The sequence below is a fragment of the Mauremys reevesii genome, linkage group 13 (genome assembly GCF_016161935.1).
Source record: "Mauremys reevesii isolate NIE-2019 linkage group 13, ASM1616193v1, whole genome shotgun sequence".
Lineage (NCBI taxonomy): Eukaryota > Metazoa > Chordata > Testudines > Geoemydidae > Mauremys > Mauremys reevesii.
The window spans coordinates 171,014-178,677 of record NC_052635.1 but is presented as its reverse complement, the minus strand read 5'-3'; the positions used below and the strand labels follow the sequence as shown (position 1 = coordinate 178,677).

Below are 7,664 nucleotides of genomic sequence, written 5' to 3'. Positions count from 1 at the left end.
AAGCCTAAATGTGCTTGCAGGAGTTAATCAAGAGCAACTCCATGTGTAGAACAGCCTTTAAGATTCTGAAAACCAGGATTGACACCACTTTATTCCTTTGAAAAATGGGAATTAGAGGGCTAAAGTAAATCTCTCCTATGGTACTACACAGAAAGAGGGAGAGGGGGAACGGCACCTCCCACTCAGCTACCAGCTCTGTCTCGCTCCTGACCCTTCCATCCCCCCACAGGGCAAAGGGGCTCTGCAGTAGGTGAGGGTCATAGAGGTATGAGCTGCCCCATTCATCTCAGTGTGGTGCTTTCGGCTGACAGATTTATCTTGACACCATACCAGGGAGTATGAGCTGTCCCATTCATTTCAGTGGGGTGTTCACCTCCTCCATATCCTGGGATGCACTACTTTTAAGGCGGATTACCAATATGCATGGATGGGGGGTGGGTTCTGTCTGTAGAACTCCTTGACCAAATTACTCCAAATTCGCAGCACAACTCCTACTCCAGCTCCTGTTGGTGGTCTACCAAGAATCAAGAGGATCTCACTGTGTATGTGGATTTCAGTGCATTTTGAAGATTAAAAGAAAGCCAATTTTGTGTGGGGCAGAGTCTTGGGAACCGTTGGACCAAATGACCCTAAATATTCTTCCCCTAGACTTAATGAAGCAGAGCAATTTTCAAGACAGTCTAAGTATGCCTGCAGATTTTAGAGCCTTTTGAATTAGCTACTCGTTAACAAAAAGTTCTGCCCTTGAGGTGACTCCTGCACCCCACTTTAAACTCCAATCACAGAAGGATAAAAAAATCATTTTTTTTTGTGTGCGGGGTGGTGGTTAATGTTTTTTAGCATTTCAGTGTTGCCAGATTTAATCATTTTATTGCAAGTCCCGGACATTGGGTGTTTCTCTTCAAGCCCCAGCTCCTAGTGTTAGGTGATTATTCCTGGCTCTGCTTCTGGCTTGCTGAGAGACCTTGAGCGGTCACTTCACCATGCTGTGCCTCAGTTTCACCATCTCTAAAATGCAGATAGTTATACTGACTTTGTTTTTAAAGCACATTGGGATCAACAGAGATGAAAAGCACTGGATAAAAGCTAGAGATTATTATAATTGATTATGTGAGACTCCCAGCTTTCTTACTTTGTAAAGGGAGTTTCTAGCCCTGCTGTTGGATGAGAAAAGTTGGAAAAGTGACCACCCCTAAAGTCTAAAAAAAAAAAAGTAATTAAAAAGAATTGTAAATTTTATCTTTCTTTGGGGTGACCAGATGTCCTGATTTTATAGGGATAGTCCCAATATTTGGGGCTTTTTCTTATATAGGCTCCTATTACCCCCCCCCATCCTGATTTTTCACACTTGCTGTCTGATCACCCTATCCTTGTTTACAAAAAAAACCCTGATTTTTAAACACAATACCATTAATTTAAAAGACAGTCTCATTACTATTGAACCCAATCCCAGGATTTCTACGCCTCATCCCATCATTTCTATACCTAATCCCATGATTTTTAAATCCAATCCCAGGATTTCTAACCCTGATCCCATGATTTTAGGCCTCATGATTTGGGGGGGAGCTAACTCATGATTTTTGGACACCTGGCGCAGGCAGCCTGTTCCCCAGCCGGGCATTGGAGGGTGCAGGAGCACTGTGAGTGGGGGGGGGGGTCACCACTGGCTTAAATAGGGAGTTACCACCACCCCCCACACACAAAACACACTCAGCATCCATCCCAAACCAAGATGGCTATACCTCATAGCTGTCCTATCCACTGCCTGACTGTGAAAGGGATGGGAAAAAATTACCCACGACAGGTTTCCAAACGAGTGGGGGGCGAACAACTCCACAAACAACGGGGTTTATTAAATTATTATTATTATTATTTTAATTCAGGCACCACTCAGGGCAGCCCCGCCCCGGTGAGGGCCCCCGCTCCCTCCCCCCTCTCTGCGGAGACTTCCTGGTAGGCTCTCAGCCTAACCTGCTGGCTGGCCCCGCCTCCTAGGTCGCCGGGCCCGTCGCCGAGGCCGGGCGAGCTGGGCGGGGCTTGGAGGGGCTGCGGGTTAGGTTGCGCCGCCCATGCTCAGCTGCCTTGTTCTCGCTCCCGGGGAGGGGGGTCAGCGCCGCGAAGGGTGAGGCTGAGGCAGTCGCAGGGGAGACCCCAGGTAAGGTCCCCGCCCCCCCCGCCCGGCAGGGGTATTATGGGATGGCGACGTGCCCGTCTGCGGGATGCAGGCCAGGCAGGGAGATTCCCCCCCCGGAGGGATGGTCCAGCCCGCCCCCCATAGGGGATAATGGGGGGGGCGTCCACACTGCACTGGAGGAGGGGGGGCTGGGTCCACATTGCACGGGGTGGGGGGGGAGAGCTGGTTCTACACTGCACTGGACGGGGGGGGAGCTAGGTCCATGCCGCTTTGGAGGAGCGGGAGGGAGCTGGGTCCACATTGCACGGGGTGGGAGGGGAGAGCTGGGTCCACACTTCACTGGAGGATGGCGGGGAGAGCTGGGTCCATACTGCACGGGGCGGGGAGAGCTGGGTCCATACTGCACGGGCGGGGCGGGGAGAGCTGGGTCCACATTGCACTGGAGGAGCGGGGAGAGCTGGGTCCACACTGAACTGGAGGAGGTGGGCTGGGCCCACACTGAACTGGAGGAGGTGGGCTGGATCCACACTGCACTGGAGAGGGAGGGGAGCTGGGTCCACACTGCTTTGGAGGGGGGGGAAGCTGGGTCAACATTGCACTGAAGGAGGGGTGGGAGCTGGGCCCACACTGCACGGGGGAGAGGAGGCAGGGGGCTGGGTTCACATTAGGATGGGGGCCTGAATCCACATTGTACTGGAGGGTCCATGTCACCTTGTCCTTGGGCGGGGGAGGGGTAAGGAGATTGGTGGGGGCAGGAAGCATCCAGGTAGCCCTTTCCTGGGAGGGGGGGGGCAGGGAACACATCTGTGCTGTGCTGATCTGGGGGGGCACAAGGAGAGGATACAGTGGATACAGTGTGCTGCCCCTTGTGGGAGGTTTCTGTTGGGAGGGTGCTGCCCAGCTTTTCCACTGGAGTGAAATACCCCCTCTAGGGCCTGGGAGCTCCCTGCCTGTGGGGATGGAATTGGGGTTGGTTAGAAGTAGAGGGGCAGCCACTCAGGTTGGTCCCCATGTTATTGTATTGGGTGAGGAGATAGCACAGATGATGGGGGATGCCTGCAACATCACCTTAGCCCCTCTCCGCTGGGTTCAGAACCCCTGTCTCACTATGGCTTGTCTCTGGTTTTCTTCTCCCCTTGTGCTGGTAATAGCTCAGTCCTCCCCTCCCCATGGTGAATAGGGGTAGGTAGGCCCCCTGTGCACCCAGGGGGTGTCTGCAGTATAGAGGGGAAGAGCTGGAAGGCGGGGAGCCCCATTACATGTACCATTTGGGAGGTGTCAGCCCAAGATCCTATCACAAATATTTTCAGTGGGAGTTTTGGGGCTGGAGAGAGGGACCAGTTTGATGCCTGTGTGTTGCAGGGGCAGCTCCGGTGAGGGGAAAGGCCCCTTTCCCCTAGAGGGGAAAAGTATTGAGGGGCACTGGCAGATCTGCGGGTGGGAGCCCAGGGCTGGGCTAACAGTGGGCTGCGGGTCCAGAGTGAGGGGCACAGAGACATTTGTGTGGGGATCCCAGCCAGGGATTGCAGGGGTCTGTGGGTTGGGAGTGAGGAGCACTGGTAGTGCTGTGTGTGGGAAGCCCCAGCTCAGGGAGAGCAGGTGTTTTTGGGTTGGGACTGAGGGGCACTGGCAGGCCCTTGCTGGGTCACTGCTGGGCCGCAGCAGCAGGTGGTCAGAGCTGCCTGGCATACATCACCCGCCTGCTCGGCCTCTGTCCCAAATGTGGAGGGTCCCATGTGGGCCAGGACAGAGCCCTGTACAGCATTGCAGGGCTGTTGGCATGGGTGATGGGGAGTAGCGGGGTGCAGCAGGCCGTGCTGTGCAGCGTGGCAGGGGATGGCAGGCTCTGTACAGCAGCAGGGTGTGTGCACAGCTCAGACCAAGCGATGGCACCGGGGAAGGAGGGGGGATGATCTCTGGGCCAAGTGGGGGCTGACACCTGGGGGCCCTGGTAGCTGCAGCACATTGCATGGCTGTGAGAGGATAGAAGTGCGTACTCCTCTGTGTGTGTGTGAACCCACGGCTCCCTAGAATGAGGAAGGACCTCTTTGATGTGAACCCGAGATTCTGCAGCTCCTGCTGCCTTCCCCCTTAGTCACTGCCTGGCCAAGCCAGATCACTGGCACCCTCCTAACTCTGCGGTTTGCCCACTGAGGCCTTTGGCTGCATGCATTTGAATCCCTGAGCCCTGGAGTAGGGGGTGCTCCTCAACTCCCCCTTGTTGCCCAATCACATTGCTGGCTCCCTGCTCCGGGCTGTTTTCCCATCAGTAATGTGCAACCTGGATGCAAGGTCGTTGCCCGGCAACAACCCCAGCCTGTCCCCCAAGGCAGGGATGCTATGGGGGTGGGAATGGAACCGTAGTTTTCTCCCCTCCTGTGGGAGTGGGGTCCTGGTCTCTGTCACATGGCCCAGGCCCAGCTGAGCTCCGCAGGGCCCCGGTATGGGGATCCCTGTTTTATGCTGACACTCCCAGGGAGCGTGGCATGGGCTCCCAATGTCAGTTTTGTGCTGGGCTCGGGGGGGGGGCATGCAGGGAGGGAGTATGTGGTGTGGGCGTGAGCCTTCAGCAGAGCTTGGTTGGTAGTGGGTGGGCGCTGGGCAGTGGGGGTCACAGTGCAGCCCAGTGAGGAGTTGTGGTTTGGGGAGTGTAAAGGCTGAGGTGCCCTGGAGGTTCAGCTGGCCCAGAGTGAGCATGGGGGACGGGTGCCTGCAGATGGCAATGAGAGGGGCTGTTGGGAAATGTACAGGACTAAGGGTTGCACCCCCACCTATCAGCTTGTTGGGTGTTTTCAGCTCTGGGGCACAGGGGGGAGGGGGCAGCTGGAGCAGTTGTGGGGGAGCCCTGGAAGTGGCTGTATCTTGCACAGCCCTGCGAGGAGGCCAGTAGGTATGTGCTGGGGTGGGTGGCTGGAGCCCATGGCCCCAGGCCCTGCCATGGAGTGGGGTGCAGAGGAGGTTGGCCCCAGCATGTCTGTGGGGAGTCATGGCAGGATTAGCACTTAGCACCTGCATCCCTGGGCTGGCTCTGGGGGTGACTCGGGGGTGCAGCAGCTCAAGGGAGGAAGCTGGGGGCAGGATGGGGGGGCTGAGGTGGGTTTTTGGGTGGGTTCTGCTGGGTGGGGTGGGATACTGGGGTTCTCCGGCACTCCTGGGGGCTAGCTGTGGGGCGGGTGGTCGGGTCTTCGGGGTGTTGGGTGGGGGCCAGGAGGGGTCTCTTGTGTGGGGCTGTGGGTGTCTGTAGGGCCAGGCTGGGGAGCTGTGTGCAGGGGGTAGGGGTGGCTCTGTGGGGCCAGGCTGGGGGAGCTGTGGGTGGGGGTCTCTGTGGGGCCGGGCTGGGGAGGGCAGGAGCTGGGGGCCAGGCCAGGCTGCCAGGCTGGGGTCTCTGTGGGGCCGGGCTGGGGCGGGAGCTGGGGCAGGCTGGGGGTCCCAGGAACTGCGGTGGGGCAGGGATGGCTCTGTGGAGCCAGGCTGGGGGTCTCTGTGGGGCCAGGCTGGGGTGGGAGCTGGGGCGGGGGTCTCTGTGGGGCCAGGCTGGGGGCGGGCCGTCTCGCTGGGGCGGGGTTGGTGTCTGTGGGGCCAGACTGGGGTGGGAGCAGGAGCTGTGTGTGGGGAGGCGGGGTCTCTGTAGGGCCAGGCTGGGGGCGGGAGCTGGGGCGGGGGTGGCTCTGTGGGGCCAGGCTGGGGCGGGCCGTCGCTGGGGGCAGGGTTGGTGTCTGTGGGGCCAGACTGGGGTGGGAGCAGGAGCTGTGTGTGGGGAGGCGGGGGTCTCTGTAGGGCCAGGCTGGGGGAGCTGTGTGCAGGGGTAGGGGTGGCTCTGTGGGGCCAGGCTGGGGGCGGCAGCTGGGGCAGGGTGTCTCTGTGGGGCCAGGCTGCGGGCGGGAGGGGGAGTCTCGCTGGGGCCAGGCTGGGGGTCCCAGGAGCTGCGGTGGGGCAGGGGCTCCGTGGAGCCAGGCTGGGGTCTCTGTGGGGCCAGGCTGGGGGCGGGAGCTGGGGGCGGGGGTCTCTGTGGGGCCAGGCTGGAGGCAGGCTGGGGGCGGCCTGTCTCGCTGGGGCGGGGGTCTCTGTAGGCCGGGCCGGGCCCTGTGTCTGCTGCGCTGCTAGAAGCGGCCGGGCCCGGCCCCGCCTCCCGCCCGGCTCGGGGAGGGATCCACCGCCGAGACGCCGGGGCTGGAGCCGCGTCTGGGAGAGCCCGGCCCCGTTGCGGGTGGGGAGAGCCCTGGGGACATGTGGGGAGGTGGGGTGGGGAGCATGGGGGTGTGTGCCCTGGGGAGGTGGGGTGAGGGAGCATGTGGGGTGTGTGCCCTGGGGACATGTGGGGAGGTGGGGTGGGGAGCATGTGGGTGTGTGTGCCATGTGGGGAGGTGGGGTGGGGAGCATGTGGGGTGTGTGCCCTGGGGGAGGTGGGGTGGGGAGCATGGGGGGTGTGTGCCCTGGGGAGGTGGGGTGGGGAGCATGTGGGGGTGTGCCCTGGGGGAGGTGGGGAGATGGGGTGGGGGAGCTCTGAGCCATGAGGGGGCATGTGGGGAGCTGCGAGAGAGGCATTGGGGTACTGGGGCAGGGGTGCACAGGTGGCATGAGCCATGTGGGTGGGGTGGGGGAGCACTGGGGGTGAGCAGTGAGATGGGGAGAAGGAGCACTGAGGGGCTGTGGGGTGCTGTGGGAGAGGGTTGGGGCAGGAGCTGGGGCTGGGAGGAGATGGGGGTGAGGGTGCATGGGGCAGGGGTTGTGGAGCAGGAGAGTTGGGAGGGATGAAGGGAAAAAGACACAGGCTGCAGGAGGGGAGGATAAGAGGGTGGATGGAGTAGTATGAGGGCACTGTGGGGAGAGGATTGGTGGGGCAGGAGAGGGATGGAGATGGGACAGCCTGGGGAACTGGGAGCAGTGAAGTGGGGGTTCTGGTACGGTGTGGGGGGCAGAGTCTGTAATGCTGGGGGGGTGAGGGGGCAGGGTTGGTGTAATAGTGTGGGGTGCAAGGCCTGTAATAGTGTGGGGTGCAAGGCCTGTAACGCTGTGTGGGGTGCAGGGCAGGGTCTAGTGGAGTGGGGGGTAAGGTCTGTAACACTGGGGGGGAGCTGCAGTGTGGGGGGCAGGGTCTGAAACGCTGTGGGGGGGGCAGGATCTGGAGCGCTGTGGGGGGCAGGGTCAAACACTTTGTGGAGTGCGGGGCAGGATCTGTAACGCAGGTGGGGGCTGCAGCGTGTGGGGATGGAGGGAGCAATGTGGTGGTTTCCCCAGTTCTCTCTGCTCAATGCCCTCTTGTCCCTCGGATGCTGTCAGGGAGCCCTTTTCTGGCCCCACTCTCTGTGCAGCACCCCGCGAGGTGCATTGGGGTGAGGGGAGCCTGCATTCGAACCTTTCTGTTTCTCTGGGGTTGCCCTGACTTTGGCATGGTGGGGGGTGTCTCTTGTTTCTGTGGGGTGACAACAGGGCAGGTTGGGATCCCTGCTGCTGTTGTGCACTGTGAAAGCCAAGCAGGGTGTGGGGCTGAGCGGTGGTTTGGGACAGGACTTTGGGGTCCCTGCTCCTG

At 60.2% G+C, this 7,664-nt stretch overlaps 1 protein-coding gene across 3 annotated transcripts in view; it reads left to right on the top strand.

Moving 5' to 3' along the window:
- Positions 1-2,019: 2,019 nt before the first annotated feature.
- The window catches only part of CHD8 (chromodomain helicase DNA binding protein 8), a 34,186-nt gene continuing 28,541 nt past the window's right edge, over positions 2,020-7,664 (top strand). For all 3 annotated transcript variants that reach the window (XM_039498225.1, XM_039498224.1, XM_039498226.1), the window contains exon 1: positions 2,020-2,155. The gene's annotated coding sequence lies outside the window, so the exon portion shown is untranslated. The remainder of the gene's footprint in view (positions 2,156-7,664) is intronic.